Raw genomic sequence first — 8,697 nt, 5'->3', positions numbered from 1 at the left:
GAATGGCCGGTTAAAATCCTCTGATAAAGCTCGAATTTGAAAAAAAAAAATTTTGGACTGTGGTGATCAATAAATACAGCGCAGGCTGCATTCATTAAACATTCATAGAACTCTGAGTTCCTTCCCCCTAAATTTCACAGTGGTCATCATAGCTCTCCCAAATACTATCTCAATAAATGATGAAAAGGTGACTTTGTTCCCCTTTGCAAGGATAACAATACCTGTAGCTGAATTCCCATTGTTCCCTGACCATACTTAAGGGCCGTGAGTCCAGGATTGTCTGAGGTGTTCAAAACTTGGGTAGTGGTCTATTTTGCACTCCTGAAGACTACAAATTTCACAGTAATGCTACTTAACTAGTGATAATCTTGAATGTGACTCGGGGTTGATTTTCCATGCAAAAAGTACCACTCGGGGTTGCATAAAACATGAAAAAAGCCTACTTACCTTGTCCATTTTCGTCCCCCAGTGTCCTGCTGGTCGTTGCAGCTCCTCCAGACACGTCCCATTTCTCCTTTCACACAATCTAGGTCATAGTGGGTGGGAGCACACCTGAATGGAAGACTCTAATGGACAAACTCTATTCATTTCTCTTCAGTTCATCCAGCAACCATCCTGTAAAATCTTAAATTACCACAACTTATACAACCCCTGAAGAAGCACTCGAAAATGCGTTAAAAAAGTGCAGAATGCGTTGAAATATTAGCATCTCTTCACTTCAGAGTTCAGCATACTTTTCAGTAACTGATGCTTGGCTATCTGCTAGCAACAGATGGTGAATAATTTTAGTCCATTTTGTTACGACAAATGTCATTCTTGTTTTGAACAATACATGAATTTATGTTTCACTAATCCAAAAAAAAAACCCTACTCCCCAATAGTACCTCACATAGACCTTTTGGTTGTTTTATGTAATGATCTCCAGATCTTCACAATCTGAGAGTAAAGTCTGCATGAACATTTTAGTGACTTTATTCAGGATCTGGAAATTATAGTGTTAAGATTGGTTATCCAAAATAGTTGATTTTGGTCTAAGCTGCTTCCAACCTTGTTTCCAGAAGAACTCCCTGAAACTATCTGAATAGTGTCATCCTTTTTCTGTTCAATGCATTCCAATCACTGACCAGAATTTTGGAAATATTCAGTGTTCTCCCAAGCCCCTTTTAGCCGGGTGCACCACCTGGCACTTTTCAGTAACCACCCGGCTGTTTTTGGGTAGTTACTGATGAGTTGGGTCACAATACAGGGGCTGCCACCCGCCTAAAATGTCTTCCCACCCAGCCTAAAATAATTTCTGGGTTGAGCACTGATGTTGCTTCATATCTGTCACAGAACAGCAGCCAAACTGATCTGGTTCTTGTTGTTCACCGGATATAAGTCAGATCAGCAGCAGTTTGTCTCCTTACCTTGCTTCAGGCTGCCCTGTCCAGGCCTTGGAGGTAGAGGCATTGCCGGAGTTTTCCAGCTGATTTATATGCACCTGCTCATTCAGTCCCCACCCAGCCTCACTATATAAGCTGTGTTCAGACTGACACTCCTTGCCTTTGCAATAGTGTGTTTACCTAGGGCTCCAGCTCGTGTCTGTTTCTAAGTGCTGATTCCTTGGTTCTGACCTTGACTTGTTTGAATTGATTGTTCGCCACCTACCTTGATTTGGTCCTGCTCTGATTTTCGAGCTTGCCTATCTATTTAGTTCTACACTTCGGTTTCATCTGCAGTCAGCTGCTGTCTGCACGGGTGTGTGTGGGGGCCTTAACCTGGGTGCTATCCACAGCAAAGTCCATCACCCTTTGCGGGGTGCTCTGGTGAACACCAGGCGGATCCTTAGACTATGCGCCTCAGCTCATACCTCCGCCAAATGTGCAGATTGCACAGAGGGTCCACTTTCCCATATTTGTGGCAAATCTATGACAATATTCAATGGTATTTTTGAAGTTTTTTTATCTAGTTTCCTTCTTAGCATATTAGCATCCCCATAACAGTGTGGGGAAAACTGGGGGTGTTCTTGGAAAGTAGGCAGCCTCCAAGGTTTGAAAAGGGATTTTGCAAGGAAAAACCACTTCTAGCAGCATGCCCCAAATGTAATCTGAGTTTCAGGTCTACTGAGCCTCGGTAGGCCTACTGGGGCCGGCAATTCCAAACATGGGATATTGAGGATCAGCCCCTCTTACTCTTACAGTAAAGCTTGAAAAACAGAAAAGAAAGAGGTTTGAGGCTATATTGTTTTTTGCTTAAAGCCTAATTATGTATAGATACAGGTTGATTCATACATAGTTACATCAAGAATATATACAATCCCTAGTTCTGTCACACTTCACAGGGCAGGAATGTTAGTGCTATACAAAGTCTTACTATCAAATTCAGTTTAACCGTTCGGTATGATTAATCTCGACACATTGGTAAAACCAAAAGACCTTTTAAAATAAGAATTTATGAACACATACAGTCGATTTCTGTAGGAAAATTATTACACTCATATGTCACCATGTAGGGACTAAACACAACTTTGATGCCAATGTATTACCATTTTTTTGGGTTGGAACACCTCTCCACAAACTCAAGAGATGGTGACTTAGATAGAAAAATGTTGCACTGTTTGTTAGCACAAACAAATCAAACAAAAAAACAAATGGCTTGGCTGAGCAACTACATACCTTCTTTGTGGTAGACCCTCCCTGACTAACACCAAAGTAAAGCAGTTTTCAGGAAACAATGGGCGGCAGTCTTTAGGAAAAACAAAGAAACATCGCATGCAATGCTGGCTTGTACAAGGCCAAGCTCTATTCCCTCACAGCTCTGAGAACCAACTGAGCTCCCTCCAGCTTCTTATTGGCTTGCTAAATAGTACAGCTGTGCACCTTAAACACAGGTGAAAACCCGGACGTAAATCCATTGGAAAAAAAAAGGAATGATAGAAAACTATCATTCCTTTTTTCTTAGGCCCGGCTCCAGGTCCCTTCTCTGACAGGCACTGCAAGACCCTGTCACACTGCATATTAAAGTACAAGACACAATCATACTATTCTATCAAAATATGAATACTATAAGAATCTCATTGATAATATCATGTTGATATGTTGAATAATCATATCATATGTTTATTAACCACCTGGCCGATAAGCCCGACCTTGGTACTAGGCTAAAAAAAGTTACTATTTTTGATAACCCCAAACTTTTCTCCCTATAATAAAATCATCACTTACCTGGTCCCGCTGTGCTCATCCAGCGTCGTGTTCGCGTTCCAGCGTCATCCTCCAGCGTCGATCTCCCTCTCCAGCGCCGGGTGCCTTCTCTGAGAACCAGCGGGACCAGGTAAGAAGCCGGCCGGCATCTTCTGTTCCGCCGGCCAGCTTCTTGTTCTCCGCCGGCCGGCGGAGAAGAAGATGCCGGCCGGCGTAGAAGAAGATGCCGGCTGGCGGAGAAGAAGATGCCGGCCGGCTTCTTACCTGGTCCCGCTGATCATCTAGCGTCGTTCCCCTTCCAGTGTCGGGTGCCTTCTAAGACAAGAAGCCGGCCGGCGGCGAAAAAAAAGCCGGCCGGCTTCTCCCTGCGTGCGTGTCCCTTGGCGATGACGTCGGCGCGTGTGCGGGAAATTCAAATTCAAACTCATTCAAACACATTTTGTATTGGATTGAATACAAACTCCTGTATCCAATCCAATACAAAATAATACAAAATAAATACAAAGTACATACCTGGTAAATTCAAACGCTCATTTTGTATTGGATTGAATACAAACTCCCGTATCCAATCCAATACAAAATAATAAAAAAAAAAAAGTAAAAGTAAATACCTTGGAAATTCAAATTCATATTTTGTATTGGATTGGATACAAACTCCCGTATCCAATCCAATACAAAATAATAGAAAATATTTTTATGTGGTTTTGTCTATAGGTATGTGACGGACACTAGGGAGGTGTTTTAGAAAAAATATATTACTATACAGTATACCGAATTATCGCATTTTCAGTATTTTTCATTTATTTATGTATTCTTGTTTAAGCTGATTTTTTGTGTCTTTTATTTAATTTTATTAAAAGTAATTTTTTTTTTTTACATGATTGCGTGTTTCAAACATTTTTTATATTCATGATATCCACTAGAACCCTTGTTCGGACATATTTCTGTAAGTTACAGGTCTACAATTTAAAAAAAAAAATTCATGAAAACCTGTAACGCTTTTGGAACAGAAATCTAGACCTCAGTGTAACGCACGGTAATAAGGTAACAGGAATGTTTTGTGTATATTTTATATTTATTTGCTCATTGAATAAATATGTACTTTTGAACCTTGTTTGGTAATTGCGACCCCACATAACAATATATGACATTTCTTGTATGCATGTGTACTACTACTTTATATGATATGGTTCATACTATACCTATATTATATGTTTTCATAAAATATATTATGATTTCACATTGCTCCCCGCTCCCCCCTTTCTTTTCTTTTTTCCCTCCTCCCCCTCACCTCTTTCATCCTATTCAACTCCACATACTAAATAACAATCACCCTATGCAACACAGATACTACAATATTCCCAACCACTTCACACACTATAAGCTCATCTTACTATATCACCACCTATTCTACCTCTCAGAATGTCCCCCTGCAATTCATGGGACTTGCAGGGGATAATGCAGCACTGCAAAGTGGTGTAACAACACACCACCGGGTACATTGATTTTACCCTGAGATAAGTGAATATCTCCTTTGTATGATTCGCCACCTACTGGAGGATCTCTAGCCCTGATTTACTAAAGTTCTCCAAGGCTGAAGAGAATACACTTTCTCTTGTATTCTCAGAAATGAAATGATCAGGGTGCAGAAACGATCAGAGCAGCAGATCTGTCAGCATAGTTTCTGATCGTTTCTGCACCCCTGGAAGAGCTGTGACATGTGTAATACATGTCACAGTTTCTCTAGCGCTGCAGGAGCGTTCAAGGTAGCAGAGCTTCCAGCATAGTAAAGTTCTGCTGATTGCTTGCTATCCTGATTGGCTGAGGAAAGGGAAACCCTGATGATGCTTGAGCTGTCATCAGGGTTTCCTATTTCTCAGCCAATCACAGAGCAGTAGAGGTATGAATGGAGATAGTAGCTCCATTCATCCTCTATTGCCTTCCTATTGCCTGCGATTACAGCAAATTGAAGGCACCTGCTTTCAATTAGCTGTGACCGCAAAGTTCCCACGGTCCAGGAATCCCACAATGACATTATGATTCATAATGTCATTGTCGGATAACCTGTAAAAAATAAAAAAGAACAAGTTTAAAATAAAAAACACATACAAAAAAAAATTTAGAAAAAAAAAAAATTTTTTTTTTCCTCCCGAATTTTTGCTGTCGAATGCAGCAAAATTCGGGGTCTGGTCTATCCGAATTCGAACAGCCATATTCGGGTCGAATATAGGGACAACCCCAATTCGAACATCAACACTAATCATCTTCTCCAACCATGGTTGAATTTTGCAGATAAACCAGACCAATGAACCATCGAAGCACTAATAACTACAGCACCTATAAGTCCTTTTTATACATGCCATATATTTAGTTTATTGATACCTTTTTATCTACTAAGACCACTCCGTTATATATATAAAAAAAATGTATTCTTCATTTATTTATTCTTCATTTAGTACTAACAGCAGTCAAAACGTTCACACTGTGTATTCAACCTATCATTTTTCTTCCTAAATACTGTCAATCATCACATTCAAAAAAGTAAGGTCATTTTTGTTGCAAAATTTTTTTATTGAGATATGGATTTTGTCATCAATGAATAGGACACATTGTAATACACATAAATGTTAGGGATGAGCGAGCGAGAATATTAAGTTCAGTCTCACAGCGAATCGGGCCTCTCTCGCTTACCAAAATGTTAGTGAGAACAGTCTTCTGATTCTCGAGAGGTCGAGCTCTCACCTAACAGGAGGATATCTAAGGCTGCATCATGCAGCCCTGGAAATCCTCTGCAATCCCCAGGCACTAGAGGTTAATTAACCTCTAGTGCCCCCTGGATTGCACACTCAATTAATAGTCACAGCTGCAATCATTGAGAAGATGCCCAGCACAGAACACAGAATGGAAACATTGTAATATAAGTATCTCTTACAAATGATACATTTGTATCTGTAACAAATGTATCATTTGTAGTAAATACTTATATTACTCAGGAGGTTCTTATAATATCTCAGGAGGTCCTCCTTTGCAGGGCATCTTCTTAATAATTGCAGCTGTTGCAGCATTCCTTGAGAGGAGTTTCATCCATTCATTGTGCGATTCCACGGGCCACTAGAGGTTAATTAACCTCTAGTGCCCGGGGATCGTGCTAACAGGAGGATTTCCAGAGCTGAATGCAGCTCTGGGAATCCCCCTGTTTTAATTTCCTCTTCCGATGGTTTTGCGAAATCAGTTCGCCAAAATTTCGCCGAACCATTGGAAGTTCGAGATCCCAAATAAATGTATGATATTCTAGTGAAAGCATGATAGGTATAAGTAACTGTATTATGTAAACATACACTTTTAACTAATATTGATATCTTTGCTTAAACTTGTATATTTATTTAGAGAACCTACTGTTTTCTTGTCTGATTTATGTCTATGATATACATATGTTCTTTTTTTGAATGTTTTTGTTCTCTTAAAATCTTTACAGACCGTACAATCCTGTACAAAATATACCCATGAGGAAGCGTTGGATTCAATCAGACTAAACGGTTAAACTCTCTTTGTATACTTATATTGTAGAGTCTTTGTATAGCACTAATATTGCAGCCCTGTGAAGTGTAACAGCACTGGGGATATTGTATAGATTCTTGATGTAATTGTGTATGAACAAACTTGTATTAATACATAATTAATACTTTAAGCAAGAAAACAATATAGCCTCAAAACTCTTTTTTCTGATTTTTTTTTCAATATTTATATAATTAGGAGGTAGCTACTGGCAATTTCTACAAGGGAGTCTGAGTACCCTCTAGACTTTACTTTTTCCTACAGTAAACCTCTTTGTAAGTCCTGTTCCCTGGTTGTCCTTCATCTGACTTGATCAGAGTCCGAGAGGCTGGACTGGTGGGTTGTATATAGCAGTGTTTTTCAACCATTTTTGAGCCACGGCACATTTTTTTACATTGAAAAAACCACAAATCAAAAATGTTACAAAATGACACTCTGTAGCTAATTCTTTTGTCTCTAAGAATAAACAAGAAAACTGTTACCTACTGCCACCCACTGACATGGAAGAGTATTACATTACTCTGCCAGTCACTACAGCACAGACACTCAGACACAGACACAGCACAGACAATGGTAATTAGATAATTTCCCACGGTACACCTAAATATCTCTCATGGCACACTAGTGTGCCGCGGCACAGTGGTTGAAAATCACTGGTATATAGGATTGCTATGTGCTGGAGCTGCTGCCATCTTCAGGCCAGACTGAGGTAGCTCACTCTGGCCTGTCAGCTGGAACTGTCACAAGCCTTCCTTCCAGATTTCTTGATCATGGGCACCTACCAAAGTATCATTTCTGGTGGTTGAGATGGTAAAGGATGAGTGTGATGATGAACGTCATAGTTAGTCATAAGAGGGTGTAGGATCTCAATAGGTATCTGCCATCCTAAGTTTACGAATAGCCTAAATGTAGATAAGCAATAATAAGTAGGAGAGCACTGCAGTGTGACAGTGAAATTAAAAACAAGAAAATGACAGAATGCCTAATATTGACACCTACAAAACCTAGAAAAACAAAGGTGGACAAAGCAATGTTGGTGTACAACGCAGACTATTGTGCTTTGCCAATGAATAAAACATTTACCAATTACACTGGCTAACAATTTTAAACACATTTTTCGTTGACTTCAATTTTTAAGCTTTTTTACACTAAAATAGGTATGCTGGTTCTGAAAGTGCAGTTAATTTTTTTCTATCATATCAGTTTTTTTTTTTTCTATCGCTTATAATAATGCGATTACTGTAGCGTGGATTTGTATAGGCTATTCATTAACAAGCCTGATTCATTTTGTTGTACCTGTGGCAATTTCACCATTCCCAGTCAAAGGGCGAACATCAGCACATTTGTGGAACAAGCCAATTTGGCATATATCAAAGTTAAACTTGGTGATCAAAATAAGTCTTGGGCCCCTCTTAAGGTGTGCAGTGTGTTGAGGGTTTATGGATGTGGACAAAGGGCACACGTGACAAGATGCCATTTGGCATACCTATGGTTTAGTGAGTGCACGGAGATCATTTCAGTGACTGTAAAGTGAAAACTTCAGGATATAACAAGAAAAATAAATGTAACATAGAGTATCCTAGTCTACCATCAGCTATACGCCCAGTGGCTCATTCAGGTGAAATCCCAGTGCTGGTTTTCATTATACTACTCTCTCTTGAAGAACATGATTATGGTGATGAACTAGGTGACAACAGTTATGAAGAGTTGGAAATTGAAGAAGACTCTGCGAATGCTTAGATAGTGCTTAACATTATGTTATGGAGTTTAGCGAGAGGGTCGGTCCTGTCCAACGTGACAAATGATCCTTTCACAGTGAGTTTATGTTAGCAGGCATTTAAATAAATCCATTGAATTGTAAAAATTGTTTGGTGGTGGAAGACCATAAACTTTAAGCCTGGGGGACCATAAATGGTGATAATAAGGGATACAAAAGTTGCAGTACCATCAGTTATTTCAA

This window comes from Pyxicephalus adspersus, chromosome 4, assembly GCF_032062135.1.
Source record: "Pyxicephalus adspersus chromosome 4, UCB_Pads_2.0, whole genome shotgun sequence".
Lineage (NCBI taxonomy): Eukaryota > Metazoa > Chordata > Amphibia > Anura > Pyxicephalidae > Pyxicephalus > Pyxicephalus adspersus.
The sequence above is the reverse complement of the archived record's forward strand: the minus strand, read 5'-3'. Positions refer to the sequence as shown.